This window comes from Pteronotus mesoamericanus, unplaced genomic scaffold (assembly GCF_021234165.1).
Source record: "Pteronotus mesoamericanus isolate MK-2021 breed Mesoamerican mustached bat unplaced genomic scaffold, CSHL_Meso_final contig_24, whole genome shotgun sequence".
NCBI lineage: Eukaryota > Metazoa > Chordata > Mammalia > Chiroptera > Mormoopidae > Pteronotus > Pteronotus mesoamericanus.
In genome coordinates this window covers 8,155,611-8,168,534 of record NW_026555100.1, presented here as the reverse complement: position 1 = coordinate 8,168,534, position 12,924 = coordinate 8,155,611, and the positions used below count along the sequence as shown (strand labels likewise).

The window sequence follows — 12,924 nt, the reverse complement described above, 5'->3', positions numbered from 1 at the left end:
ATTTAAATCCAGTTATCTATGTGAAATATGCCAATTGTTAAATGTTAAAATAAAAACTATTGTGAGTGCTGAACAGAATCTACCTACATGCCGCACGTGGCCTGTGAGCACCTCAGAGCTGGGCACCTCTGCGCTAAAGTGTTGGAGACAACAGACACCAGAAAGGGAAGGAGGTTGAACGCGCCAGAGGTGGGCCCCCCAGTTTCTATTTTGGCACGAGGCCTCTGTCAGAGGTGCCTGTGGCTGAGGTACTGGGAAGGATGAAGGCTGATGTAGGTGAAAATGGGGCCTACAGTGGACATTGTGCTGGCCACAGCCAGATGCTGGGCAAGGTGGGCAGGACCCCAGGTTCTCTCCTACGAAGCTGGGTAGAGGGGGTGGCACGCTAGGGCCGGGGCCAGGCCCAGCTCAGCCTGCTGAGGCACTGTGGAGTCCAGGCAGAGGAGATGAGCAATGGAGTGGGTGGGCAGATGCCACATCAATAGGAGACAACAGGACAGGGCCTTCACCTCTGAGTCTGCAGGTGACAGCTTAACGGCTCAACATAAACACTCATCCAGAACACAAGAGCTGAGAAGGAAGATCCATAGACATATTGGGTCCCAAATAATTCAAGCGGGGCCTCTTTCAAAAGCCAAAGGTTCCAACTCCTGTGTGGGCTTCTACTGGCCTTAAGATTGGGGTCCTCTGACCTGAGGCCTGTGAGGAATTTGGCCAGCTGCATTCTCATGTAGACCAAAAGATGACTGCAGGTGAGCCGGGGCTGGGATAGAATCACCCTACACTCAGTCTCACATGGGCGGTTCTTGGAGGCTGTGGCGTGCAACTGATCACAGTATGGCACAGAGAGGGCCATTAGTGAATTGGCCAAGAGCATGGGCTTTGGGGTCACACTGTCTGACTTTTTTGACCTTGGGGGCAAGTTCTTGAGTGTCCCTTTCCCCACTTGTAAAACAGCATTAACAATACTTACCATGCAAGGTTTTGGGGAGATTAAACAGCACATAGCATGGTACTTTGCATAGCATAAGCTCTCAAAAGTGGTTGGGGATAATAATGGTGTGACTCTCATGAGGGGAGTGGTAACACATTTCTGGAAACTCAACAGTTGATGAACAGAAGTGTCAACTCCATGGTCATGCCAGCCCCCGGAAACATTTGTAGGATGATAAAACAGCACAACACTGCCTGTGCTATCTGGGGTCCATAATCTGGCCACATGGTAGGCGAGTTGACTGCCAGGAGGGCATGCAGCCACTCCCTTGTTAGCTGTGTGACCTTGCACAAGAGACCTGCCTTGCTTAGGACTCTGTAGGTAGTAAATGTTAGAAAACTAACTCAAACTAGATTAAGAAAAACAGGGTAATTTATTGGTTCATGGGCCAATCTGTGGGAGGGCCATGATGGAGCTGGTTGTAAGTGTACCTATTACTAGAGGCTTATGTGGATGCTGTTTTAAGGTTCCCTTCTCTCTGTGACATTCTAGTTCTCTCTAACTTTTGTAAGTGACAGATTCTGGCTTTTAATGACATCAGGCTGACTCCTATCTCCACAGATCTGTGGCCAGAGACAAAAGAAGTTTCCTCTCTGGTTCCCAGGAAAAAATTCCCAGGGTAGGACTCTGATTGGTCTAACTTTGGGTCACATGACCACCCTTTGGACCAATCACTTTATGTTGGAGAAGGAGATAGAGTTTTTCAAAGGAAGAAGGGGACTAGACATAGGATGGCCACTGGAGAAATTGTTCTGGGTTGGCCACACAGCCCAATTTGTGTCAGCTACAATATTTATCTTCTAAAAGGCTCTATATTTTCATACTAGCTGCTGTTGGTTTTTTTGTGAAGGTTAAATATGTATAAAGTATTTAGCACACTCTTGGCACATAGCGAGCACTCAGGTTAGGTGTTCCATTGTTCTAACCATATATTTGTTCTTAGTATGTGTGTATAAGTCATTCTTTGTCTAAGGGTCTGAAGGTGAGGCCTTTGAGGGTAGGAACTTTTCTTCTACTTTTTTGAACCCCAACATCACACAGCAGAGTGCACAGCACCTGATAGGTGATCAGTATGTATGGAAGCTAATGGTGTGTATGGGAGAAGCCAGGGAGCCAGCATCCACTGAGATGGGAAAAGGGGAAGAGAGCAGATTTCCATCTGAAATGCCAGCATTAGCAAAAGGCAGGGGTAGAAATCAGCTCCAATTACAGGAGCCCCAGGGAGTAGAGGGGCTGCCAGAAAGTCTGCCCCTACCACCTCTTTGTTTGGATATTAATGCTTCTATCCCTTACAGAGCATGTGGTTTGGGACTCAAAGAGCAAAAACTACCGTGCGGGGCTGTTAGAGAAAGAGAGAGAAGGAGAGAGGCAGGATGGCCATGCTAGGAACACATCTCCTTCATTGGAGCACTGGACCACCCACCCACACTCTATAAATAACTGGCTCAACCTAAGACCACACAGCTGACCACACAGCTGAGTACTAATCCCATTAGTGGGAGAGCCAGGTTGGCCCCAGTAGCCAGCAGGTGGAAGAGGAGGAGGAGCAGGAGAGGGGAAGGGGGCAAGGAGGCCCTCTGGTGCTGGGGGCCTGGGTCCAAAGGTGGGGCTAAAGAGCCTAAAATAAAAATAAAATAAAAACAGTGTGTGTTAAAGATTTTGCTTTACTCACTAATTAATGGGGGAAGCAGGCAAAGTTATAACCTGTTCAAAGAGAACCAAAGGACAGAAACATTTATAGATCAGGAATTTTGAAATGAATGTGCAAGTAGAGACAATATTGACATTTTTCACAGAGTGGAAGGGAAGACAGAATTTGCATGCCTATAGACAAGAATTTTGCATTGCTATTATCTGTAGTGCTCTCACTTGTAAACAAGTTTCCTAGAATCAGATTCAAGTGAGGCTAAGAGGTGTGCTGTGGACAATACGTAGTTTCCATGGAAGCACAAATTTTTATTCTCTGAATGCTAGGCCTGGACTAGCTCCCAGGTTGAGAGCCCTTTTCAATGGATGGCAGGGCACCCGACTGCCCATCTAATTCGCAGGCTCCATCCTGCTCCTAGAGCTAGAGGGATGGCAGCCTCAGTCAGGATATACCCTGGATTCTGGCTGTGTGACAGTGCTAAGCAACTAAATGATGGGTCCTTCCCCCCTGCCCTCCCTTCCCCAGGAGCTAGCCTCACTACCACCTCTCTCTTTCCAGATTCTGGCTGGGGAGTCGGGGTGCGGAGAGAAGACCTAGGCTTGGGATGGTTGATGGTGGGCAGTCTGGGCAAGAGCAAACTCTCTTGGGTCATATGCTTCACTTTTTCTCATATCTTTTAGAAAAACCCTCCTGTCTGAGCACTTCCATTGAGCATTCTATTACTCAGCCTCTCCTCATATGTCTCTTGGTTGGTGTGAGCAGGTCTTCACATTCTGGAAGGGTGGAATAGACCTCCTGAAGCCTCATCAGGTGGCCTCATCCCCAAGTCTTGGCTATCATTTACTCGTTTGTTTAAAGCCAGGTATGGTCCTGCCTTAGTGGGCTCCCTGCAGTGTTAGGCATTGGGTAGGGGTGATTATGTATCTGTGGGGGATCTGTGTTTGCAAGTGACAGAGGCCCTACTCACACTAACTTAAACCAAAGAGGTGATCTTATGCCCTGATAGTGCCCACAGAGTCCTACAAGAGTTGTGGGACAGGGCAGCTTTAGGGACCACAGGAACTAGCGTTTCAGGCCCATTAGGACACTCTCTCCTCTTCTCCCCGCCCCTTGTCTGTGCCTGGTGATATAAACTGACAGGAGCCAGGATTTCTACCCATGGTGGGAGATGGGGCTCCTAATAACCCCAGATTCTGATACTTCTGCTCTTAAGACCCAAAGGCAAAGGGATCCTTCCTGTTCTCCTAGGGAGGATTGGCCTAGGTTGGGTCATGTGGACATTCTGAACTAACTGCTGAGATGGGAGGGTTGGCTTGGGGCCCCAGTGGAGCCTAGTGGTATGTGGGGGCAAGGTGGAGCAGGATCTGTTCCTGCAGAGCAGGCAGTGAGGAGTCCATGCAGGAAACATCCAAACCGTACACACCCCACATGGTGGGTGCCCCTTGAGTACCAAGCTTGGGTAAAAGGGAAGGCTGTGCTGCTGGACCCTACAGAACACCTACTACATTAGGCCACTCTGTCAAGCCAGGGAGATGTAGCAGCTCTACCTAATGCATAGAAACAAACACAAAGAGTTTGAAGAGACAAACATGGCCCAAATGAAAGAACAGAACAAAACTCTAGAAAAAGAACTAAACAAAATGGAGATAAGCAATCTATCAGATGCAGAGTTCAAAACACTGGTTTGAACTCTGGTTTTAACTGGTTTAGATGCTCAAGGAACTTAGTGAGGACCTCAACAGCATAAAAAAGATCCAGTCAGAAAAGAAGGATACACTAATTGAAATGATGAACAATTTACAAGGAATCAATAATAGAGTGGATAAAGCTGAGAATCACATCAGCAATTTGGAAAGTAAGGAAACAAAAAACAACCAATCAGAACAACAAGAAGGAAAAAAACACCTAAAAAAATGAGGACGGTATAAGGAGCCTCTGTGACAACTTCAAGCATACCAACATTAGCATGGGAGTATCAGAAAGAGAAGAGAGAGCAAGATATTGGAAAGTTATTTGAAAAAAATAATAACAAAAAACTTCCCTAACTTGGTGAACGAAATAGACACAAGTCCAGGAAGTGCAGAGAGTCCCAAACAAGATGAACCCAAAGAGACCCATACCAAGACACATCATAATTAAAATGTCAAAGGTTAAAGCTAAAGAGAGAATCTTAAAGGCAGCAAGAGAAAAGCAGTTAGTTACCCACACAGACCTCTCATAAGACTGTCAATTGATTTCTCAAAAGAAATTTTGCAGGCTAGAAAGGATTGGCAAGAAAGATTCAATATGACGAAAAGCAAGGACCTACAATCAAGATTACTCTACCCAGCAAAGCTATCCTTTAGAATCAAGACAGATAAAGAGCTTCCCAGACAAGAAAAAGCTAAAAGAGTTTGTCATCACCAAACCAGTATTATATGAAATGTTAAAGGGTCTTCTTTAAAAAGAAGATAAAAAATATGAACAATAAAATGACAATAAATACATATCTATCAACAATTGAATTTAAAAAATAAAATAAATGAACAAGCAGAACAGAAACAGAATCACAGATATTGAGAATGTTTTGATGGTTGCCAGATGGGAGGGGGGTTAGAGGGATTGGTGAAAAAGGTGAAGGGATTAAGAAGTACAAATTGGTAGCTACAGAATAGCCATGGGGATGTAAAGTATAGCACAGGGAATAGAGTAGACAAAGAACATATATGCATGACCCACGGACATGAACAATGGTATGGAGATTGCCTGAGGAAGTGGGGGGTCTGGGGGGAGGGGGACAAAAGTGGAAAAATTAGGGCAACTGTAATAACATAAACAATAAAATATAATTGAAAAAATATATAAACCTGTAGATAATTTTTATGAGCCAATTTGAGCCCAACTGACAACAATTCCTGGGGAGCAAAATTTCAATTAATTGAGAAAATGCTCTGGAGATTGGCTCTTTTTCAGCTTATTTTATACATTACAATCAAAGGAGGAGACGTAATATAAAGAGGGTTACATAGAATCCAATGGTGGTAAGTTAAAGGGGTGGGGAAAAGCACAGCGGAGAAATCTCTGAAACTGGATAAAAAATAACATGGAGAGATGCATCTTTTACATTGGTGGGCACAGGACAGTTAACAATGAACATTAACAACACACAGAGATGGTATTTGGGAACAGGCTAACACTGAGGGGTTCTGTGGTCTTGTGCTCTGCTGTGGTGGGTGTGCCCTGAGGGGCCTGTAAAAGGAGATGACGCTGACATTTCGAAGGCATGTTATCTTAGATGTGAAAAGACAGTAGACAGGCTCACTAAGTAAAAATTGACCTTGTCAAGGAACTATAGGCCAGGACATGACTACCCACAATGACTCACTTTTAGTTAGGAAGTTTATATTTAGACCATCCTACGTGGTTGCTTTCGGTCTCTGCGTCTGCAAGGCCACCATGCAAGCCTCCCCTGAGCTTGTCAGATTTAGTATGTGGCCCCCGTTTTGTTCACAGAAGCTTGTAGACAAAGGAGTAGCTTCTGCAGTGAAAGGCTCAGTAGGAAACGTAGTCCCTGCCCTCAGAGCACTTATGCTGCTGTGTGTCCACAAACAATTATAAGTGACATCACCGTAGAAATCATTAGAATCAGTTTTTGAGCAACCACTTGGAGCCAGACTCCTTATAAGTATGACCTCATTTACTCATGTCTCCCCATAACCCTGTGAGAATTCTGAGTATCCCAGTGTCCTTATACAGAAACTGGGGCGCAGAGAGCTGGTTGTAACTTGCTGGTCTCCCATCTGGTCAGCCGAGGGGCTAGGGTCCGAGTGCTGCTCTGCCAGCTTCAGAGCCCACTCTCTCCCCACAGCCTCAGCACAGAGGTCTGTAGCCTCGTGCCAGGTGGTGCTGCCCATGGCTGGTGACTCAGGTCACAGAGAAGAAAAGCAACTCTTCCTCTACCCTCGTGGGCTCAGTGTCTGGGGACCTGCTGTTTAAACTGACAGAAAGACAGATTAGCAAGAGAAAAGAGTTCACGTATGTGTGCAAGGTGCATACCCATGGGAATGATCACCGATGAGTAACTCAAAAGGGTAAGAATTTGAGGCCTATGTGTCTAACTTAATAGGGGGAATAAGGGCAAGAAGAGTCTTCTATGGGAAGGACGAATAGGTTTCTTTAGGAAAGACAAATGGGGTTTTAGGAGAATAAACAGGAAATAAGAAAGTTTGTGATAATATTTGTTTAAGCAGGTACAAGTGGTCTTTCATTCTTTTTTATGGCCCTGAAATTCCCTTGGCTAAAGGGTTCATAGTAGCTTGTTCCCCAGTAGTTGCTGCTTTGTCACATGAGAGAATATCTGAGAAAGCTTCTTTCTGTATCTATTAAATCTCAAATGATGTCAGCTTATGATAACTTCATACCAACTCTGGGTTCTGAGTCATTCCCTAGACAGGCCAGGGCCAGGACCTCAGGAGCAACCCAGGAAATGAGGATTGTGTGTGTGCATGTCCTAGAGCGGCCATGACCCCGTGCCAGTCCCTGAAGTCCCTGTTTATGGTGGAAACCCACCTGTTGTGCGTTTTGGGCCACTGAGAGCCCCTGGCAAGGCGCCCACCAGACCGAATGACTGGTCTAGTCCGAACCTCTGACAGGGTCAGCTCAGGTGACCTGGAGGTGGGAGGGGCTTCCCTTTGGGGCCTTGGCAAAAGCTGGACCCTGAGGTGTGGGGTTGAAGGCAGTGAAGTTAAGAAGGTGATGGGGAGAGTCAATAAGATCTTGTTCCCCAAACAGAATACGGGGCCTTCCTTTGCAAACTTAGAAGAGGTATTTTGGTGGATTGCATAAGGAGCTAGTTCTTTCTGTAGAGAAAAGTGTGTTTTTGGAGCTGGGTATCCCATGGCTTTGACCAGATTGAAATGCGGTTAATTCAGAAGGATCTAGTTAAATCCCGCAGCCCTGGAGCTGTAAGAGACCATGTGGATGGAGGTGGGGAGCAGGTGGGAAGCTCTACTAAGTTCTTGATGTGTGCAATGTGGAGGTCAGTTGCCCTCCAGTCCCTAGAGTCCCTCCTCATGTCCCTTGAAATTTACTGTAGGAAGAGAGAAAGCCTGTGACCTGTTTCAAATTCAAATTAATGTGTTCCAACTTCTGACCCTTGAACTTTGATCCATGACCGACAGTCTTGGCCAGGGAGCTCCTCCATTTCATCCTCACCAAAGACTACCAGGAGCACCTGCCTTGGGAACTGTTGTTCCCATAGTGTTGGTTCCCCCCTCCTACCTCCACAGCCTACTGGAAAGTAGGAGAGGAGGAGAGTAAATCTGTGCTCAGAGGTTCCCAAAGGGTGTTTGAAGCTGGTTGTGCTCATTGCTGGCTTGCCCTTGTGAATGTGAGAACAGAAAAGGCCTTGGATATGTGAGGGGTGCAGTTGAGGTAGAGCTTCCCATGAGAGCGGCCCATTCCTCTCGGGGAGAGAGGCTCACAGCCCTGAGCCGGGGCGCTTAGGGAGCTGTTGCCTTGCAAATTTGCTGCTGCCACAGAGGAAAAGCTGGCAGGCGGCATCTGGCTTCCCAACGTTCAGAGGACAGCCAGCCCAAGTTCCGGCCCGTGGAGATGAGCGGATGGGCGGCCGACAGCCTCTCCCTCCCAGGGGGCCAGCAGCTCATCCCAGGCATTGTTTGGGAACTTTTATTTGTCTGGGATGTTTAAAGCACTAATTTCCTTAGGGATTTCATGAAGCCAGTAAAAGGGTTTCCTTTACTCTCCCATCGGTGCCTGCCTGTGACCATTTCCGATCCTGATTTCCAGGGCCAAAGCTGGCTCAGGGGATTAGAGAGAGGAGATCGGGTTCCCAGAATGGAGAGCCCCATTGTGCTAACCCAGGGAGGAGGGGGCAGAAGCTGTCAGTGAAAGAATCAAAAAGATGGCAGGTCCTCGTTACTATAGCTCTTGAGGGTCCCCCCTCTCTCTCTCTCTCTCTCTCTCTCTCTCTCTCTCACTCTTTCCCCACCTCTCTATCTTTTTTCCCTGCATTGACCTGGGATGCACTATAAATATTCATGCAGCTCCAGAGGGTGGGCAAGTACTCCTTGTTCACCCCTCCCTCACAGGTTGGTGGGCTCTGGGTACACTTGTTTTTCTCTGTGCCTTGGTTTACCCACATGCACTGGGTCATTTTCCTTAGGCTTCTTCAAATTTCAGGACTAGGGAGCCATTTGAGAGCTTTGACATATGAGAGCGGTGTGTTCAGCATTTAGTAAGTGCATGGTGTGTGCCTAGTATTTCAGACAGGCTCTTGTTCTAGAGGCTTTGGCCTGGCTGCAAAAACAAGCTTTAGTCCTGTGGAATAACTTGGGAACCGTTGAAAACAGTGCTGAAGGAGCTGAGAAGAGATGGCCGTCTCTGTGCCCTGGGGGGAAAGGCAAGCTTTCTGGTGGGGGTTGGAGCTGAGCCAGCCTTTGGGGGAGGGGGTGTTTGGGGAGGTGAAGAGCAGGCAGGGGGAGTGTGGTGGTCGGGCTGGGGGGTGGCGGGGCAGGGCTGCGGATGCAGGAATGGGAGGGTTGTCCTGGGTGTGCAGAGAAATCTCAGAGACAGCTATGGCAGGACATGCCATCAGGCAGTAGCACGGGCTCTTGTGTGGGGAAACATGTATGAAGAACAGTGCCTGAGGGTGGCATCTGAGGTGGATTTGGGGGCAGAGAGGGTGGACACCAGAGCCCAGCTGAAGCTGTGATGGGCCAGCGTAAAGGCCCAGGAAGCAGGGACTCTCTGATCTATCTTGGATATCTCAAATATCACAGTATCATTCCATTACCTACCGCATGTCAGGCATAGGGCTGACAACTTGACAGACGGACTCCTTGAATCCTCATTGTACCCTTATGCAGGCGACATTCCTTGACCTCTGTGGCCTTGAGAAACCAAGTGACTTGCTCAGAATCTGCACAGGTAATAGGTGGTGGAGCCAAGATTTGAACCCAGATCTGTTTGACTCCAAAGTCTTTGCTTTCCCCCCACTGCCACTGCGGCAGAACTTGGTAAGTAGCTCTGGGAAGCAGGAGACGGTGGTCCTTGGGCTCCCAGCCTAGGAGGTGGGAAGAGTGCTGCCCCTTAATGGAGGACCCTCTTCCTGCGATGGATCTCTCCAGCAGGATCCGGGTCCTGAAGCTTCACACCCTTTCCCCTGTGGCTGGGCCTGCCAGCAGGGGGCAGGGCAAGAATCTTCTCCTTGTGAGGGGGCGATGCACTGAGTCACTGGGGCGAGGATATGAGGATCCTCTTAGGGCCTGGAGCAGGGGGAGGGTGAGAAGAGACAAAGAGGCTCTTTCTTCAGTCCCCACAGAGCCAGTCTACAGCCTGACCCCTCCTGGCAGCCCACTGCCCTGGTGGTGGGCTCCCTGCCTACCCTGCTCCTCACCCCGCCCGCCCGGCTGGGCTGACACTTCAAAGGTGTTGGGCTTGGCTGCGAGGGTCCTCCCAGCTCTGACCCACCTCAGGGCCCCTTTTAGAGCACTGAGGCCTCCCAGAGGCCCTGCCTGGAAAAGCTCTGTGTCCCTTCTAGACCTGGGAGGTTTGGATGCCAACGCCTGTCAGACGAGGACCTTGATGGCTTCAGCCTGGGAGGGTGGGATTCTGTTGGCACATAACATATGTTAAATATTCCTTATAAAGACTACTTGGAATACCATAGAAACTGCTTTCCTGGTATCAGAGGTTGTTGCTTTGCCAGACCTTTTCCTTTTGGAGCACGTGAGCCTCTAAAGCAGCCCATCTGCTCTGCTCACTGGATGGGCACACCCTCCTCCTCCCTCTTTTTGACCCTCTGCCTTTTTAAATTTTTCCCTAAAAAAGCTCCCCACTGCTTTTAGGTCACTCAGAGAACCCCAAAACAAAGTAAAAACTCACTCACTTTAAGGTAGTGGTTCTTAACTGATGGCAATTGTGCTACCCAGGGGGATATATAGGGAGGCTTGGAGGTATTTTTTGGTTATCACAGCTGGAGAGGGTGGCTGCTACTGGCATATAATAGGGGAAGGCCATCCCTGTGTACAGGACGGACCCCAAACAGAATCATCAACGTCAAAGTGTCCCTCAGGGCCAGTCTAAGAAGCCTGCCCTAAGCGGGTAGCTCCTTGCCACACACAGGTATTTACATTTCAGAGCAAGCCCACTGGGCAGAGAACCCTGGGCATCTAACACAGAAGGACTCATGCTGGGATTCTTGGCAGAGAGACAATAATGAGTAACCCTCCTGTGTGAAGAGAGTTTTACAGTTCACAAAACAATTTCGTACCCAGCATCACACTAGACATTTTGGTTAGATTCCCCAAATCTTATTCCTGGGGTGATCCGAGAAGCCACTCCTCAGCTCCCAAAATGGGAAGAAGCAGTTCGAAACTGGCAGCTGTCACTGACTGACATTTGCTCACCTTCCGTTCTCAGGCCTCTGCAAGGTTTGTGCGCCCACATACAGAGAGGAGAGTTGGGCCCAAAGGGCGAGATGACATGGCAGAGCTTGCCTCTTTCCACGCCTCCACACAGCTCTCTTAACACAAAGGCAGGCCAACCTAGGACATCAAGGCTGCCGCCTGTTGGAAATGGGTCACGAGGGATAAATGCTGAGCCTTGTGGGTGCGTGAGAGGCACCCTGTTGGGCTGGGTGGTCTCTTCCTGTGCACTCTGGAACCACCCTGCACACGCAGCTTGGGCGTGAGGAGGGCTGAGTAGCTGGGCCCCAGGGAACCAGCCAGGCCAGCGTGCAGCCTTCAGTGAGTCCCCGAGAGCGCCACACCTTGAAGCGTGGTGCTCAGAAGGCAGCCTGAGGTGCCTGCCTGTAGCCTACACCAGCCCTTTGAAATACAGGCCGTGATCATTATCTTGTGGGGATAAGATGGAGTAGTTGAGCCTGTGACAACTGAAAGGGGTCAGGAGATTTGGCGCTGTCCACCCAGCACCCAAAAAGCAGCCTCAGCCTCCAAGATCTCACAGGGGACCTCAGAGGGAGGGCCTGCCCACATGGCCTGTGAGTGTCACACTCTGGTGAGGTGTCAGTGTTCTGATCCAGGGGAAACCAGCGGTCAGTTCTGGCTGCTGCACTGGTCAGCCTTTGAGGGCCTGGGGAGGGGAGGGATCCCAGGCTGCAGGCAACAGTAATTTTGTGATTTACACCCCCACACAGTGCATGTGTGCACATATACTAATAGTACGTGTGTTCACACACATGCATATACATGCGCACACATCTAGTCGCCATATGTGTAACACAAAGGTGTGTGCATAGATGCATACACCTGCATGTACCAGAACAAATTAGGTGTGCACACAGGAATTCACACATATCTGTGAACACATACTAGCATATTTCATCAAATCCAGGACCCCCATTGATTGTCAGATGCTTTGTTTATTTTGTGTGCTTGAGAAAAAGTACTACCAACTGAACTTTGATGTGGTTTTCTTATCACTTGCATCTTCACTTGTCACAGAGGTTTTTTTGCCTTATTTAGACTTTGATTTTTATCAGCAATTACTCTTGTACATACATACATATGGCAAGATGAGAACTCAAGGAATTCCCATAACTGCTTCACATTCAGAGTGTTACTCATCCAGGTCACTTTCAGCATAGGGCCATCAGTCTGTGCTTTTCTGCATAGTATTGTCCCTTGTGCCATCAAGAGTGTGGGAGATGCTGCTGAGTGCTCTGCTCTTAGTCTGGGATTTTGTCCCAGCCACAGACACCCATTCTGCAAGCTTTGATGTGGGTGACTTGATCTTACCGGAAGATGGCAACGGAGGTTTTCAGACAATGAAGACACACATTCCTTCCTCAGATTGTCCCTGAATGACTCACTGTCTGTAATGTCAAGGGGTTACAGTTGTCCTGGGGAGACACAAGGAACAGAGGTTCTTGCTTGCAGAGGGAGTGACAATACCCCATAACTTCCACCTGGTCTACTGCAATCGTAAATAGGGAAAAGGAGTGTCTTAGACTCAGGAAATGCAGTGTGTGCCTCAGGGTGTTGGAGCACCTGACTGCAGTCACCACGTGCCCTGTTTTTTAGAAGGGCTTCAGGATTGGGGAGACAGAAGGGCTGGCCCCAGGGTCTGAGACTGAGAAAGGGCAAGGCAGGTCATTGTGGCCACCCCCTGCCTCCAAGTAGTGCAGCACCCATTCCGTCCAGGTCCAAGGGCAGTGAGGGTCTGGGGAGGGTGCAATAGCAGAGGCTGGGCCTGAACTCTCACTGTGGTTGCTGTTCCTAGGCAGCTCCTCCATAACTATGGGCTGCTTTTCTCGCCATGA

The 12,924-nt window shown here is 48.6% G+C and overlaps 1 protein-coding gene across 2 annotated transcripts in view; it reads left to right on the top strand.

The window, feature by feature from the left end:
* ADAMTS14 (ADAM metallopeptidase with thrombospondin type 1 motif 14) overlaps positions 1 to 12,924 on the top strand; it is an 85,426-nt gene that overhangs the window by 34,949 nt on the left and 37,553 nt on the right. The gene's annotated exons all lie outside the window — the stretch shown is intronic.